This window comes from Macaca mulatta, chromosome 14 (assembly GCF_049350105.2).
Source record: "Macaca mulatta isolate MMU2019108-1 chromosome 14, T2T-MMU8v2.0, whole genome shotgun sequence".
NCBI classification, from domain to species: domain Eukaryota; kingdom Metazoa; phylum Chordata; class Mammalia; order Primates; family Cercopithecidae; genus Macaca; species Macaca mulatta.
The window spans coordinates 60,167,233-60,183,120 of NC_133419.1; positions in this window are offsets into that span (position 1 = coordinate 60,167,233).

The window sequence follows — 15,888 nt, forward strand, 5'->3', positions numbered from 1 at the left end:
CTCAAGGAAAAGAGTGCCATAGCTCTGTGAGGTGAATTCACATGTCACAAAGAAGTTTCTCAGAAAAATTAGTTCTAGTTTTTATCTGAGGATATTTCCTTTGTCAACATAGGCTTCAAAGCCATCCAAAACATCACGTCTCAGATTCCACAAAAACAGGGCTAGTCAAGGGCTCCATGAAAGAGAAATGTAATACTGTGAGATGAATTCAGACGTCAAAAAGCAGTTTCTCAGAAAGCTTCTTTCTAGATATTATCTGAGGATATTTCCTTTGTCACCATGGGCTTCAAAGCAATCAAAAATGCCACTTATCAGATTCCACATATACAGTTCTAGCAAACTGCTCCATGAAAATGTAGTGTAACTCTATGAGGTGAATTAACACATCACAAAGCAGTTTCTCAGAAAGCTTCTTTCTTGCTTTTATCTGATGATATTTCAGGCCTCAATGCAGATTCTGTGACAACAGTGTTAGCAAACATGTCAATGAAAGCAATGATGTACTTTTGTGAGATGAATTCACACACCACAAAGCAGTTTCTGAGAAGCTTTCTCTCCAGTTTTTATCTGAAGATATTTCATTTTTCACCATGGGATTCAATGCTATCCAAAATATCACATCTGAAATTCCACAAAGACACTATAAGGAAACTCCTCCATGAAAGAGTGGTGCAGCTCTGTGAGATGAATTCACACATCACAAAGCAGTTTCTCAGAAAGCATCTTTCTAGTTGTTATCTGAGGATATTTCCTTTGTCAACATAGGCTTCAAAGTGATCAAATATATCCCTTCTCAGATTCCACAAAAACAGTGCTATTAAATGGCTTCATGAAAGAGTAGTGTAATTCTGTGAGACGAATTCACACATCACAAAGCAGTTTGTCAGAAAGCATATTTCTGGTTGCTATCTGAGGATATTTCCTATGTCACCATAGGCTGCAAAGTGATAAAAAAAAATTCCCTTCTCAGATTCTTTAAATACAGTGCTAGCAAATGTCTCCATGAAAGAGTTGTGTAGCATAGTGACATGAATTCACAAATCACAAGGGAGTTTCTCAGGAAAGATTTTTCTGGATTTTTATCTACGGATATTTCCTTGGTCACCATAAGCTTCAAAGTGATCAAAAATATCCCTTCTCAGATTCCACAAAAACAGTGCTAACAAACAGCTCCATGAAAGAGTAGTGTAACACAGTGAGATGAATTCACACATCACAAAGCAGATTCTCAAAAAACCTTCTTACTAGTTTTTATCTGAGGATATTTCCTTTGTCAACATAGACTCCAAGGTGATCCAAGTGATCACTTCTCAGATTGCATAAAAACAGTGTTAGCCAATGGCTCCACGAAAGATTGGTGTAACTCTGTGAGATGAATTCACACATCACAAAGCAGTTTATCAAAGCTTCTTCCTAGTTTTTATCTGAGGATATTTCCTTTGTCACCATAGGCTTAAATATGACCCAAAATATCACTTCTCAGATTTCATTCTCAGATTCCACAAAAACAGTGATGGTGAACGACTCCATGAAAGAGTAATGTAACTCTGTGTGATGAATTCTCACATCAAAAAACAGTTTCTCAGAAAGCTTCTTTCTTCTTTTTATCCGAAGATATTTCCTTTTTAAACATGGGCCTCAATGCGCTCCCATATATATCATTGCAGATCCTGTGAAAACAGTGTTAGCAAAAGCTTCACACATCACAAAGCAGTTTCTCAGAAACCATCTTTCTTGTTTTTATCTAAGGATATTTCAGGCCTCAATGCACTCCCGAATATCTCATTGCAGATTCCATGAAATATTGTTAGGAAACTTCTCAATGGAAAGTGTGATGTAGCTCTTTGAGATGAATTCACACATCACAAAGCAGTTTCTCAGAAGTCTTCTTTGTAGTGTTTATCTAAGGATACTTAATTTTTCACCATAGGACTCAATGCCCTCTGAATATCCCATGGCAGATACCATGAAAACAGTGATAACAAACTGCTCAATGTAACGAAAAGTGTATCTCTGTGAGATGAATACACTCATCACAAAGCAGTTTCTCATAAAGTTTTTTCTAGTTTTATCTGAGGATATTTCCTTGGTTATCATAGGCTTGAAAGCAATCCAAAATATCCCTTCTCACATTCCACAAATACAATATTAGCAACCTGTTCCATGGAAGGGTAGTGTAACTCTGTGGAATGAATTCTCACATCATAAAGCCATTTCACAGAAAGGTTCTTTCTTCTTTTTATCCCAAGATATTTCCTTTATAAACACGGGCCTCAATGGTCTCCCGTATATACCATTGCAGATTCTGCAAAAACAGTGTTAACAAACTTCTCAAGGAAAGCAGTGGTATAACTCTTTGAGATGACTTCACACACCACAAAGCAGTTTTGGAGAAGTCTTCTGTCCACTTTTTATCTGAAGATATTTCATTTCTCACCATTGGATTCTATATTATCCAAAATATCACTTCTGTGATTCGACAAAAAGAGTGCTGGCAAATTCCTCCATGAAAGAGTGGTGTGACTCTGTGAGATGAATTCACACATCACAAAGCAGTTTCTCAGAAGTCTTCTCTACACTTTTTATGTAAGGATATTTAATTTTTCACCATAGGACTCAATGCCCTCAGAATATCCAATGGCAGATTCCACGAAAACAGTGTTAACTGCCCAATGTAACGAAAAGTGTTTCTCTGTAAGATGAATATACTCATCACAAAGAAGATTCTCATGAAGTTTTCTAGTTTTAACAGAGGATATTTCCTTTGTTACCATAGGCTTCAAAGTTATCCTAAATGTTCCTTCTCAGATTACACAAATACAATGTTAGCAAACTGCTCCTTGAAAGAATAGTGTAACTCTGTGTAATGAATTCACAGATCACAAAGCCGTTTCTCAGAAAGCTTCTTTCTTCTTTTTATCCAAGGATATTTCCTTTTTATACACAGGCCTCAATGCACTCCCGTATATCTTACTGCAGATTCTGGGAAAATTTGTTTATAGTTTTTACGTGAGGATATTTCCCTTGTCACCATAAGCTTGAATGGGATCCAAAACAACCGTTCCTAGATTCCCCAAAAACAGTGCTATGAAACTCATCTATGAGAAGAATCGCGTAACACTGTGTGATGAATTCACAAATCACAAAGCAGTTTCTCAGAATGTTTCTTTCTAGTGTTTGTGTGAGGATATTTACTTTTTTACAATAAGCTTCAATGTGCTATGAAATATCCCATTGGAGATTGCTGGAATACCGAGTTAGCAAACTGCTCAATGAAAAGAAAAGTTTAAATATGTAAGTTGAAATCACACATCACAGAGCAGTTTCTCAGAAAGCTTCTTTTTGTTTTTTCTATGGGGATATTTCTTTTGTCACCATAGGCTTCAATGCACTTCCAAATATCCTATCGCAGACTCCAGGAAAACAGTGTTATAATATGTCTCAAAGAAAAGAACAGTGTAACTCTGTGAGAAGAATTAACTTATAACAAACCAGTTTCTCAGAAAGTTTCTTTGTAGTTTTTATCTGAGGATGTTCTTTCTCACCATAAGCCTCAACACGCTCCCAGGTATCTCTTTGCTGATTCCACGAAAACAGTGTTAACCACTGCTCCATGAAAACAAAAGTGTAACTTTGTGAGATGAGTTCACACATCCCAAAAGCCTTTCTCAGAAAGCTTATTTCTAGTTGTTATCTGAGGATAATTTCTTTGTCACCCTAGGCCTCAATGCTATCCAAAATATTCCTACTCAGACACCCAAAAAACAGTGCTAAAAATTGATCCATGAAAAGAATAGTGTAACTCTGTGAGATGAATTAACACATCACAAAGCAGTTTCTCATAAAGCTTCTTTCTAGTTTTTATATGAATGTGTTTCCTTTGTCAATGTAAGCTTCAAGTCGCTCTGAAGTATCCCATTGCAGATTCCTAGAAAACAGTGTTAGCAAACTACTCAATGAAAACAACAGTGTAACTCTGTGAGATGAATACACTCATTACAAAACAGTTTCTCAGAAAGCTTCTTTCTAGTTTTAATCTGAACATATTTCCTTTTTCACCTTAGGCCTCAATGCGCTCACAGATATACCTTTGCAGATTCCACAAAAATAGTGTTAGCAAACTGGTCCATGAAAAGAAAGGTGTCACTTTGTGAGATGAATGCACACATCACAAAGAAGTTTCTCTGAAAGCTTCTTTCTAGTTTTAATCTGAGGATATTTCCTTTGTCACTATAAGCTTCAATGTGCTCCGAAATATCCTATTGCAGATTCCAAGAAAACAGGGTTAGCAAAGTGCACAATTAAATAAGCAGTGTAACTCTCTGAGATGAATTCACACATCACAAAGCAGTTTCTCAGAACGCTTCCATCTAGTTTTTATTTGATGGTATTTCCTTTATCACCATAGGCCTCAATACACTCCAATATATCGCTTTGCAGATTCCACAAAAACAGTGTTAGCAAACTGTTGCATGAAAATAAACTTGTAAATCTGTGAGACGAATTCACACATCTCTAAGAACTTTCTGAGAAAGCTTTTTCTAGTTTCTATCTGACGATATTTCCTTTTTCACCATAGACTTCAATGTGATCCAAAACAACCATTTCAGATTCCCCAAAAACAGTGCTATCAAACTGATCTATGAAAATAATCTTATAACTCTGTGAGATGAATTAACACATCATAAAGCAGTTTCACCAAAAGTATCTTTCTAATTTTTGTCTGACGATATTTCCTTATTCATAATAAATTTCAATGTGCTCCGAAATATCCCATTGCAGATTCCAAGTAAACAGTGTTAGTAAATTACTTAATGAAAAGAACAGTGTAACTCTGTGTGATTAATTTCCACATCACAACGCAGTTTCTCAGAAAGCTTCTCTTTGGTTTTTATCTGAGGATGTTTCCTTTGTCACCACAGGCTTCAATGCCCTCCCAAATATCCTATTGCATATTCCACGTGAAAAGTGTTATCAAACTGCACATTGAAAAGAACGGTGTAGCTCTGTGTGGTGAATTCACACATCACATTGCAGTTTCTCAGAAAGCTTCTCTCTCATTTTTTTTTTTTGAGGATATTTCCTTTTTCACTATGGGCCTTAATGCACTTCAAAATGTCCCTTTGCAGATTCCACGAAAACAGTGTTAGCAAACTGACCCATAAAAAGAAAGGTGTAACTCTGTGAGATGCATTCACACATCATGAAGAAGTTTCTCAGAAAGCTTCTTTCCAGTTTTTATCTGAGGATATTTCCTTAGTCTCCGTAGGTTTCAAAGCGGTCCAAAATATCCCTTCTCTGATTCCCCAAAAACCGTGCTGCCAAACTGATACATGAAAAGTATCGTGTAACACTGTGAGATGAATTAACACATCACAAAGCAGTTTCTCAGAAAGCTTCTTTCTAGTTTTTATATGAGGATATTTTGTTTGTCACCATAAGCTTCCATGCACTCTCAAATATCCCATTGTAGATTCCAAGAAAACAGTGTTAGCAAACTGCTCAATGAAAAGAGCAGTGTAACACTGTGAGATGATTTCACACATCACAAGGCAGTTTCTCAGAAAGTTTCTTTCTATTTTTTATCTGAGGATATTTCCTTTTTCACCATAGGCCTCAATGCACTCCCAAATATCCCTTTGCAGATTCCACGAAAACAGTGTTTGCAAACTGTTCCATGAAAAGAAAGGTGCATCTCTGAGAGATGAATTCACACATCCCAAAGAACTTTCCCAGAAGGTTTCTTTCTTGTGTTTATTTGAGGATATTTCCTTTGTCACCACAGGCTTCATTGCACTCCCAAATATCCTATTGCAGATTCCACAAGAAAAGTGTTAACAAACTGCTCATTGAAAAGAATGGTGTAGCTCTGTGAGATGAATCCACATCATGAAGCAGGTTTTCAGACAGCTTCATTCTCTTTTTTGTCTGAGGAAATTTCCTTTTCCACTATAGGCCTCAAAGCACTCCAAAATGTCCCTTTGCAGATTTCACAAAAACAGTGTTAGAAGCTGCCCTATAAAAAGTAACGTGTACCTCTGTGAGATGCATTCACGCATCACAAAGAATTTTGTCATAATGCTTCTTACCAAATTTTATCTGAGGACAGTTTCTTAGTCACCGTAGGCTTCAAAGGAATCCAAACTATCCCTTCTCAGATTCCCCAAAAACAGTGCAAAAAAACTGACCCACAGAAAGTATCGTGTAACACAGTAAGATGAATTAACACATCACAAAGCAGTTTCTCCCAAAGCTTATTTCTAGTTTTTATATGAGGATATTTCCTTTGTCACCAAAAGCTTCAATGTGCTCCAAAATATCCCATTGCAGATTGCAAGAAAACAGTGTTAGCAAACTGCTCAATGGAAAGAGCAGTGTAATCCTGTGAGATGAATTCACACATCACAAAGCAGTTTCTCAGAAAGCTTCTTTTTGGTTTTTATCTGAGTATATTTTCTCTGTCACTATAGACTTCAATGCTCTCCAAAATATCCTATTGCAGAATCCACGAAAACTGGTTACCAAACTTCTCAATGAAAAGAATGGTGTAACTCTTTGATATGAATTCACACATCACAAAACAGTTTCTCAGAAAGCTTCTTTCTAGTTTTTATCTGAGGATATTTCTTTTTTCACGATAGGCCTCAATGTGCTCCCAAATATCCCTTTGCAGGTTCCACGCAAACAGTATTACCAGACTGCTCCATGAAAAGAAAGGTGCAACTCTGTGAGATGAATTCAAAGATCAAAAAGAACTTTCTCAGAAAACTTCATTATAGTTTTTATCTGAGGATATTTCTTCCTCATCAAAGGCTTCAATGCGATCCAAAATATCCCTTCTCAGATTCCCTAAAAAGAGTGCTATCTATCTGCTCCATGAAAGCAATCATATAACTCTGTGAGATGTAGTCACAAATAACAAAGCAGTTTCTCAGAAAGTATCTTTCTACTTTTTGTCTGAGGATATTCCCCCATAAGTTTCAATACACTCCAAAATATCTTATTGCAGATTCCAAGAAAACAGTGTTAACAAACTGCCCAATGAGAGGAATAGTGTAACTATGTGAATCCACACATCACAAAGCAGTTTCTCAGAAAGTTTCCTTTTGGTATGTCTCTGAGGATAATTTCTTTGTCATCATAGGCATCAATGCACTCCAAATATCCTATTGCAGATTCCACAAAACCAGTGTTATCAGACTGCTCAATGAAAACGAAAAGTGCAGTGTAACTCTGTGAGATGAATTCACACATCACAAAGCAGTTTCTCAGAAAGCTTCTTTTTGGTTTTCCTATGAGGATATTTCCTTTTTCACTATAGGCCTCAGTGCCCTCCCAAATATCCGTTTGCAGATTCCACGAAAACAGTGTTATCAAACTGCTCATTGAAAAGAACGGTGTAACTCTGTGAGATGAACTCACACATCACAAAGAACTTTCTCAGAAAGCTTCCTTCTATTTATTATCTGAGGATATTTCCTTTGTCACCATAGGTGTCAATGTGATACAAAATAAACCTTCTGAGATTCCCCCAAGAACAGTTCTTCCAAACTGATCCAAGAAAGAAAAGCTGTAACTCTGTGAAATGAATTCATAAATAAGAAAGCAGTTTCTCAGAAACCTACTTTCTAGGTTTTCTCTGAGGATATATCATTGTCACTGTCATATTCAATCCGCTCCAAAATGTCACATTGCGGATTCAAAGAAAACTGTTAGCAAACTGTTCAATGAAGACAACAGTGTAATTCTTTGAGGTGAATTCACACATCCCAAACCTGTTTCTCAGAAAGCTTCTTTCTGGTTTTTATATGAGGATATTTTCTTTTTCACCATATTCCTCAAAGTGCTCCCGAATATCCCATTGCAGATTCCAAGACAAAAGTGTTAGCAAACTTCACAATGAAAAGAACGGTGTAACTCTGTGAGATGAATTCACACATCACAAAGCAGTTTCTAGAAAGCTTCTTTTTGGTTTTAATCTGAGGATATTTCATTTGTCAATGTAGGCTTCAAAGTGCCTCCAAATATACTATTACAGATTCTACGAAAACAGTGTTATCAAACTGCTGATTGCAAAAAACAGTGTAACTCTGTAAGATGAATTCACACATCACAAAGCAGTTTCTCAGAAAGCTTATCTCTAGTTTTTATCTGAGAATATTTTCTTTTTCACTACAGGACTCAATGCACTCCCAAATATCATACCGTAGATTCCACAAGAAGAATGTTATCAAACTGCTCAATGAAAAAATGGTGTAACACTGTAAGACGAATTCACATACTACAAAGCAGTTTCTCAGAAAGCTTCTTTCGAGTTTTAATTTGAGAATATTTCCTTTGTCACCACAGGCTTCAATGTGATCCAAAATATCCCCTCTCAGATTCCAAAAAAAACAGTGCTACTAAACTGCTCCATGAAAAGAATGGTGTACTCTTTAAGATGAATTCCCACATCAGAAAACTAATTCTCAGGAAGCTTCTTTCTAGTTTTTATCTGAGGATATTTTCTTTTTCATCATATTCCTCAATGCACTCTGGAATATCCCATTGCAGATTCCACGACGAAAGGGTTGGGAAACTTCTCAATGAAAAGAACAGTGCAACTCTGTGAGATGAATTCACACATCACAAAGCAGTTTCAAAGAAACCTTCTTACGACTTTTTATCTGAGGATATTTCCTTTGTCACCATAGGCTTCAATGCGCTCCCAAATACCCTGTTGCAGGTTCCATGAACCATGTAATCAAACTGCACAATTAAAAGAATGGTGTAACTCTGTGAGATGAATTCACATATCACAAAGCAGTTTCTCATAAAACTTCTTTCAATTTTTTATCTGAGGATATTTCCTTTCTCACTATATGCCTCAATGTGCTCCAAAATACCCCTTTGCAGATGCCACCAAAACAGTGTTAGCAAACTGCTCCATGAAAAGAAAAGTGTAACTCTGTGAGATGAACTCACACATCACAGAGAACTTTCTCAGAAAGCTTCTCTCTGGTTTTCATCTGAGGATATTTCCTTCATCACCATAGGTGTCAATGTGATACAAAATATCCCTTCTCAGATTCCCCAAAAACAGTTCTACCAAACTGATCCATGAAAAAGAAGCTGTAACTCTGTGAGATGAATTCACAAATCAGAAAGGAGTTTCTCAGAAACCTTCTTTCTAGGTTTTCTCTGAGGATACATCCTTTGTCACCATCAGCATCAATGCGCTCCAAAACGTCACCTTGCGGATTCCTCGAAAACAGTGTTAGCAATCTGCTCAATGAAGAGAACAGTGTAACTCTGTGAGAAAAATTCACCCATCACAAAGCTGTTTCTCAGAAAATTTCTTTCTAGTTTTTATCTGAGGATATTTCCTTTTTAACCATAGGCCTCAATATGCTCGTGAATATCCCTTTGCAGATTCCATGAAAACAGTGTTAGCAAACTTCTCCAGGAAAAGAAAGGTGTAAATCTGTGAGATGAATTTACACATCACAATGCAGTTTCTCAGAAAGCTTCTTTTTAGATTTTGTCTGAGGATATTTCCTCTGTCACTATAGGCTTCTATGTGATCCAAAATATGCCTTCTCAGAATCCCTGAAAACAGTGCTACCAAACTGCTCCATGAAAATAATGGTGTAACTCTGTGAGATGAATTCACGCATCACAATGCAGTTTCTCAGAAAGTTTCTATCTAGTTTTTACCTGAGGATATTTCATTTTTTACCAGAGGCCTCAACTCGCTCCCAAATATCCCTTTGTAGATCCCACGAAAACAGTGTTAGCAAACTGCTCCATGGAAAGAAAGGTGTTACTCTGTAACATGAATACACGAATCACAAGGAAGTTTCTCAGAAAGCTTCTTTCTAGTTTTCATCTGAGGATATTTCCTCTGTCACCATAGACTTCACTGAAATCCAAAATAGCCCTTCTCAATTTCTCCATAAACAGTGTTACCAAACTGATCCATGAAAAGAATCATGTAACTCTGTGAGATGAAATAGCACAACACAAAGTGCTTTCTCAGAAAGCTTCTTTCTAGTTTTTATATGAGGATATTTCCTTTGTCAAATTAAACTTCAAAGCACTCTGCAATATCCCATTGCAGATTCCAAGAAAACAGAGTTAGCAAACAGCTCCATGAAATACAGCTGTATCTCAGTGAGTTGAATTCACACATCACAATGCAGTTTCTACAAAAGATTCTTTCTATTTTTTATCTGAGGATATTTCCTTTTTCACCATAGGCCTCAATGCGCTCCCAAATATCCCTTTGCAGATTCCACGAAAAGAGTGTGATCAAACAGCTCAATGAAAAGAATGGTGTAACTTTATGAGATGAATTCACAAATAAAAAAGCAGTTTCTCAGAAAGCTTCTGTCTAGTTTTTGTCTGTGGATATTTCCTTTGTCACCATAAGCTTCAATGCTCTCCAAAATGTCCCCTTACAGATTTCCAAGAAAACAGTGTTGTCAACTGATCAATGAAAAGAACAGTGTAATTTTGTGAGATGAGCTCACACATCACAAAGTAGTTTCTCAGAAACTTTCTTTTTGTGTTAATCTGAGGATGTTTCCTTTGTAACCATAGGCTTCAATACGCTCCCATATATTCTATTGCAGATTCCACAAAAACAGTGTTATTAAACAGCTTAATGAAAAGAATGGTGTAACTCTGTAGATGAATTCACACATCACAAAGCAGTTTCTCAGAAAGCTTCTTTCTAGTTTTTCTCTGAGGATATTTTCTTTTTCACTATAGGCCTCAATGCCCTCCCAAATATCCCTTTGAAGATTGCATGAAAACAGTGTTCGCAAACTGCTCAATGAAAAGTACAGTGTAACTGTGTGAGAATAATTTACACATCAGAATGCAGTTTCTCAGAAAGCTTCTTTCAAACTTTTATCTGAGGATATTTAGTTTTTCTCCATGGCCCTCAATGCCCCTCAAAATATCCCTTTCCAGATTCCATGAAAACAGTGTTAGCAAATGGCTCCATGTAAGGAAAAGTGTAACTCTGTGAGATGAATTCACACATCACAGAGAACTTTCTCAGAAACCTTCTTTCTAGTTTTTATCTGAGGATATTTCCTTTGTCAAGATAGACTTCAATGCAATCCAAATAGCCTTTCTCAGATTCCCCAAAAACTGTGTTACCAAACTGATTCATGAATAGAATTGTGTAACTCTGTGAGATGAATTAACACATCACAAAGCAATTTCTCAGAAAGCTTCTTTCTTCTTTTTCTATTAGCATATTTCCTGTTACACCATAAGCTTCAATGTGCTCTGAAAAATCCCAATGCAGATTCATAGAAAACAGTGTGAGCACACTGTTCAATAAAAAGAACAGTGTGACACTCTGGGATGAATTCACACATCACAACAGTTTCTCAGAAATCATCTTTTTGCTTTTATCTGAGGATATTTCCTTTGTCACCATAGGCTTCAATGCGCTCTCAAATATCCTGTTGGAGATTCCACAAAAACCGTGTTAGTAAAGTGCTCCATGAAAAGAAAGGTGTTACTCTGTGAGATGAATTCACACATCACAAAGCAGTTTCTCAGAAAGCCTCTTTCTACTTTTTCTATGAGGATATTTCCTATGTCACCATAAGCTTCAATGCACTCCAAAATATCCCATTGCAGTTTACATGAAAAAAAGTGTTATCAAACTGCTCAATGAAAAGAATGGTGTAACTCCATGAGATCAATTCACAAATCACAAAGTAGTTTCCAAGAAACCTTCTTTCTGTATTTTGTATGAGGATACTTCATTTTTCACCTTAGGCCTCAATGCACTCACGAATGTCCCATTGCAGATTCAACGAAAAGTGTTAGCAAAGTTCTCAATGAAAAGAACGATGTAGCTCTGTGAGATGAATTCACACATCACAGACCAGTTTAACGGAAATATTCTTTTTGGGTTTTATCCGAGGACATTTCCTTTTTCACCATAATCCTCCATGCGCACCAAAATATCCCTTTGCAGATTCCTTGAAAACACTGTTAGCAAACTGCTCCATGAAAAGAAAGGTGTAACTCTATGAGATGAATTCACACATCAGAAAGTACTTTCTCAGAAAGATCCTTTCTAGTTTTTATCTGAGGATATTTCCCTTGTCACCATAGGCTTCGATGCGATCCAAAATATCCCTTCTCTGGTTCCCCAAAAACATTGTTACCAAACTGATCCATGAAATGGATCATGTAACTCTGTGAGAAGAATTAACACATCACAGAGTGGTTCCTCAGAAAGCTTCTTTTCAATTTTTATCTGATTATATTTCCTTTGTCACAAAAAGTTGCAATGTGCTCTGAAATATCAGATTGCAGATTCCAAGAAAAGAGTGTTAGCAAACTGCTCAATGAAAAGAACAGTGTAATTCTGTGAGTTGAATTCACACATCACAAAACAGTTTCTCAGAAAGCTTCTTTTGGTTTTTGTCTAAGGAAATTTCCTTTGTCACCATACACTTCAATGCACTCCCAAATATCCTATTACAGATTCTTCCTAAATAGTGTTAGCAAACTGCTGCAAGAAAAGAATCATGAAAGTCTGTGAGATGAATTCACACATCACAAAGCAGTTTCTCATTAAGCTTATTTCTACTTTTTAACTCAGGTTATTTCCTTTGTCACCATAGGCTTCAATGCAATTCAAAATATCCCTTCTCAGATTCCCCCAAAAACAGTGCTACCAAACTGATCCATGGAAAGAATTGTATAATTCTGTGAGTTGAATTCACACATCACAAAGCGGTTTCTCAGAGAGCTTCTTTCTACTTTTTATATGAGGATAATCCATTTTCACCATAGGCTTCAATGCGATCCAAATATCCCTCTTCAGATTCCCCAAAAATTGCTACCAAACTGCTCCATGAAAAGAATCATGTAACTCTATGAGATCAATTCACAATCCCCCAAACAGGTTGTCAGAAAGCTTCTTTCTAGTTTTTGTCTGGGGATATTTCCTTTTCCACTATAGACCTCAACGTGGTAGTGAATATCCCTTTGCAGATTCCATGCAAATGGTGTTAGAAAACTGCTAAATGAAAAGAAAGGTGTAAACCTGTTAGAGGAATTCACACATCACAGAGCAGTTTCTCAGCAACATTCTTTTTGGGTTTTGCTGAGGATATTTCCTTTCTCATGCTAGGCATCAATGTGCTCCAAAATATCCTATTGCAGATTCCACATAAAGAGTGTTAGCAAACTGCTCCAAGAAAAGAATCCTGTAATTATGCGAGATGAATTCACACATCACAAAGTAGTTTCTCAGAAAGGGCTTTTTTCTAGTTTTTATCTGAGGATATTTCCTTTGTCACCGTAGGCCTCAATGCAATTCAAAATATCCCTTCTCAGATTCCCCAAAAACAGTGCTACCAAACTTCTCATGAAAAGAGTGGTGTAACTCTATGAGATGAATTCACACATCACAAAGTAGTTTCTCAGAAAGCTTCTTTCTAGTTTTTATCTGAGGATATTTCTTTTTTCTCCATGTTCCTCAATGCACTCCTGAATATCCTATTGCAGATTCCATGACAAATCTGTTAGCAAACTTCTCAATGAAAAGAATGGTGTAACCCTGTCAGATGAATTCACAAGTCACAGAGCAGTTTCTCAGAAAGTTTCCTTCCAGTTTTTATGTGAAGATATTTCCTTTTTCAGCATAGGACTCAACTCGCTCCAAAATCTCCCTTTGGAGACTCCACGAAAACAGTGTTAGAAAGCTGCTCCATGAAAAAAAAGATGTTATTCTGTGAGATGAATATACATATCACAAAGAAGTTTCTCAGAAACTTTCTTTCTAGTTTTTATCTGAGGATATTTCCTTTGTCACCATAGGCTTAACCACAAACCAGAATATCCCTTCTCAGTTTCCCCAAAAACTGTGCTACCAAACTGCTCCATGGAAAAAATGGTGTAACTCTGTGAGATGAATTCACACATCGCAAAGCAGTTTCACAGAAAAGTTATTTTGGTTTTTATCTGAGGGCAATTCTTTTGTCACATAGGCTTCATTGTGCTCCCAAATACCCTATTGCAGATTCCACAAAAATAGTGTTATCAAACTGCTCAATGAAATGAACGGTCTAACTCTGTAAGATGAATTGACACATCACAAAGCAGTTTCTCAAAAACCTTCTTTCTAGTTTTTGTCGGAGTATATTTTCTTTTCCACCATAGGCCTCAATGTGCTCCCAAATATCCCTTTGCAGATAAAATGAAAACAGTGTTAGCAAACTGCTCCATGAAAAGAAAGGTGTAACGCTGTAAGGTGAATTCAGAAATCATAAAGAACTTTCTCAGAAAGCCTCGTTCTAGTTTTTATCTGAGGATATTTCCTTTGTCACCATAGGATTCAAAGCAATCAAAAAATATCCCTTCTCAGATTCCCCAAAAACAGAGCAATCAAACTGATCCATGAAAAGATTGGTGTATCTTTGTAAGATGAATTCACACATCACAAACCTGTTTCTCAGAAAACTTTTTTCTAGTTTTTATCTGAGAATATTTACTTTTTCAACATATTCCTCAATGTGCTACTGAGTATCCCTTTGCAGATTCCATGAAAAATGTGTTTGTGAACTTCTCAATGAAAGAATGTTGTAACTCTGTGAGATGATTTGACACATCACAAAAAAGTTTCACAGAAAACTTATTTTGGTTTTTATCTGAGGATATATCCTTTGTCACCACAAGCTACAAAGCACTCCCAAATATCCTATTGCAGATTCCACGAAAACAGTGTTATCAAATTGCTCAATGAAGAGAATGGTGTAATCTGTCAGATGAACTCACACATCACCAAACAGTTTCTCAGAAAGCTTCTTTCTAGTTTTTATCTGAGGATATTTCCTTTTTCACTGTACGCCTCAATGCACTCCCGAATACCCCTTTGTACATTCCACGAAAACAGTGTTAGCAAAACTCTCCATGAAAAGGCAGATGAAGTTCTGTGAAGAGGAATTGACACTTCAGAAAGAACTTTCTCAGGGAGCTTATTTCTGGTTTTTACCTAAGGATGTTTCCTTTGTCACCATATACTTCAATGCAATCCCCAATATCCATTCTGAGATTTCCCATAAACAATACTACCAAACTGTTCCATGGAAAGAAACTTGTAACTTTGTGAAATGAATTAACACATCACAAATCAGTTTCTTAGAATGCTTCTATCTAGATTTTACATGATGATATTTCCTTTGTCACCATAAGCTTCAATGCGTTCCGAAATATCCCATTGCAGATTCCATGAAAAGAGTGTTATCAAACTACTCAGTGAAAAGAGCAGTGTAACTCGGTGAGATAAAGTCACATATCACAAAGCAGTTTCTCAGAAAGCTTCATTCTAGTTTTGATCGGCGGATATTTCCTTTGTCACCATAGGCGTCAATGCCATTTATAATATCCCTTCTCTGATTCCTCAAAAACAGTGCTACCAATCTGATCCATGAAAAAAATAGTGTATCTTTGTAAAATGAATTCACACATCACAAAGCTGTTTCTCAGAAAGTTTCTTTCTAGTTTTTATCTGAGGATATTTCCTTTTTCACCATATTCTTCAAGGTGCTCTGGAATATCCCATGGCAGATACCATGAAAAAAGTGTTAGTAAACTTCTAATAAAAATTCTGTGAGATGAATTCACACATCACAAAGCAGTTTGACAGAAAGCTTCTTTTTGGTTTTTGTGAGAGGATATTTCCTTTGTCACCATAGGCTTCAATGCAGTCCAAAATATCCTATTTCAGATTCCACGAAAACAGTGTTATCAAACTGCACAATGAAAAGAATGGTGTAACTCTGTAAGATGAACTCACACATCACAAAGCAGTTTCTCAGAAAGCTTCTTTCTAGTTTTTATCTGAGGATATTTCCTTTTTCACTATAG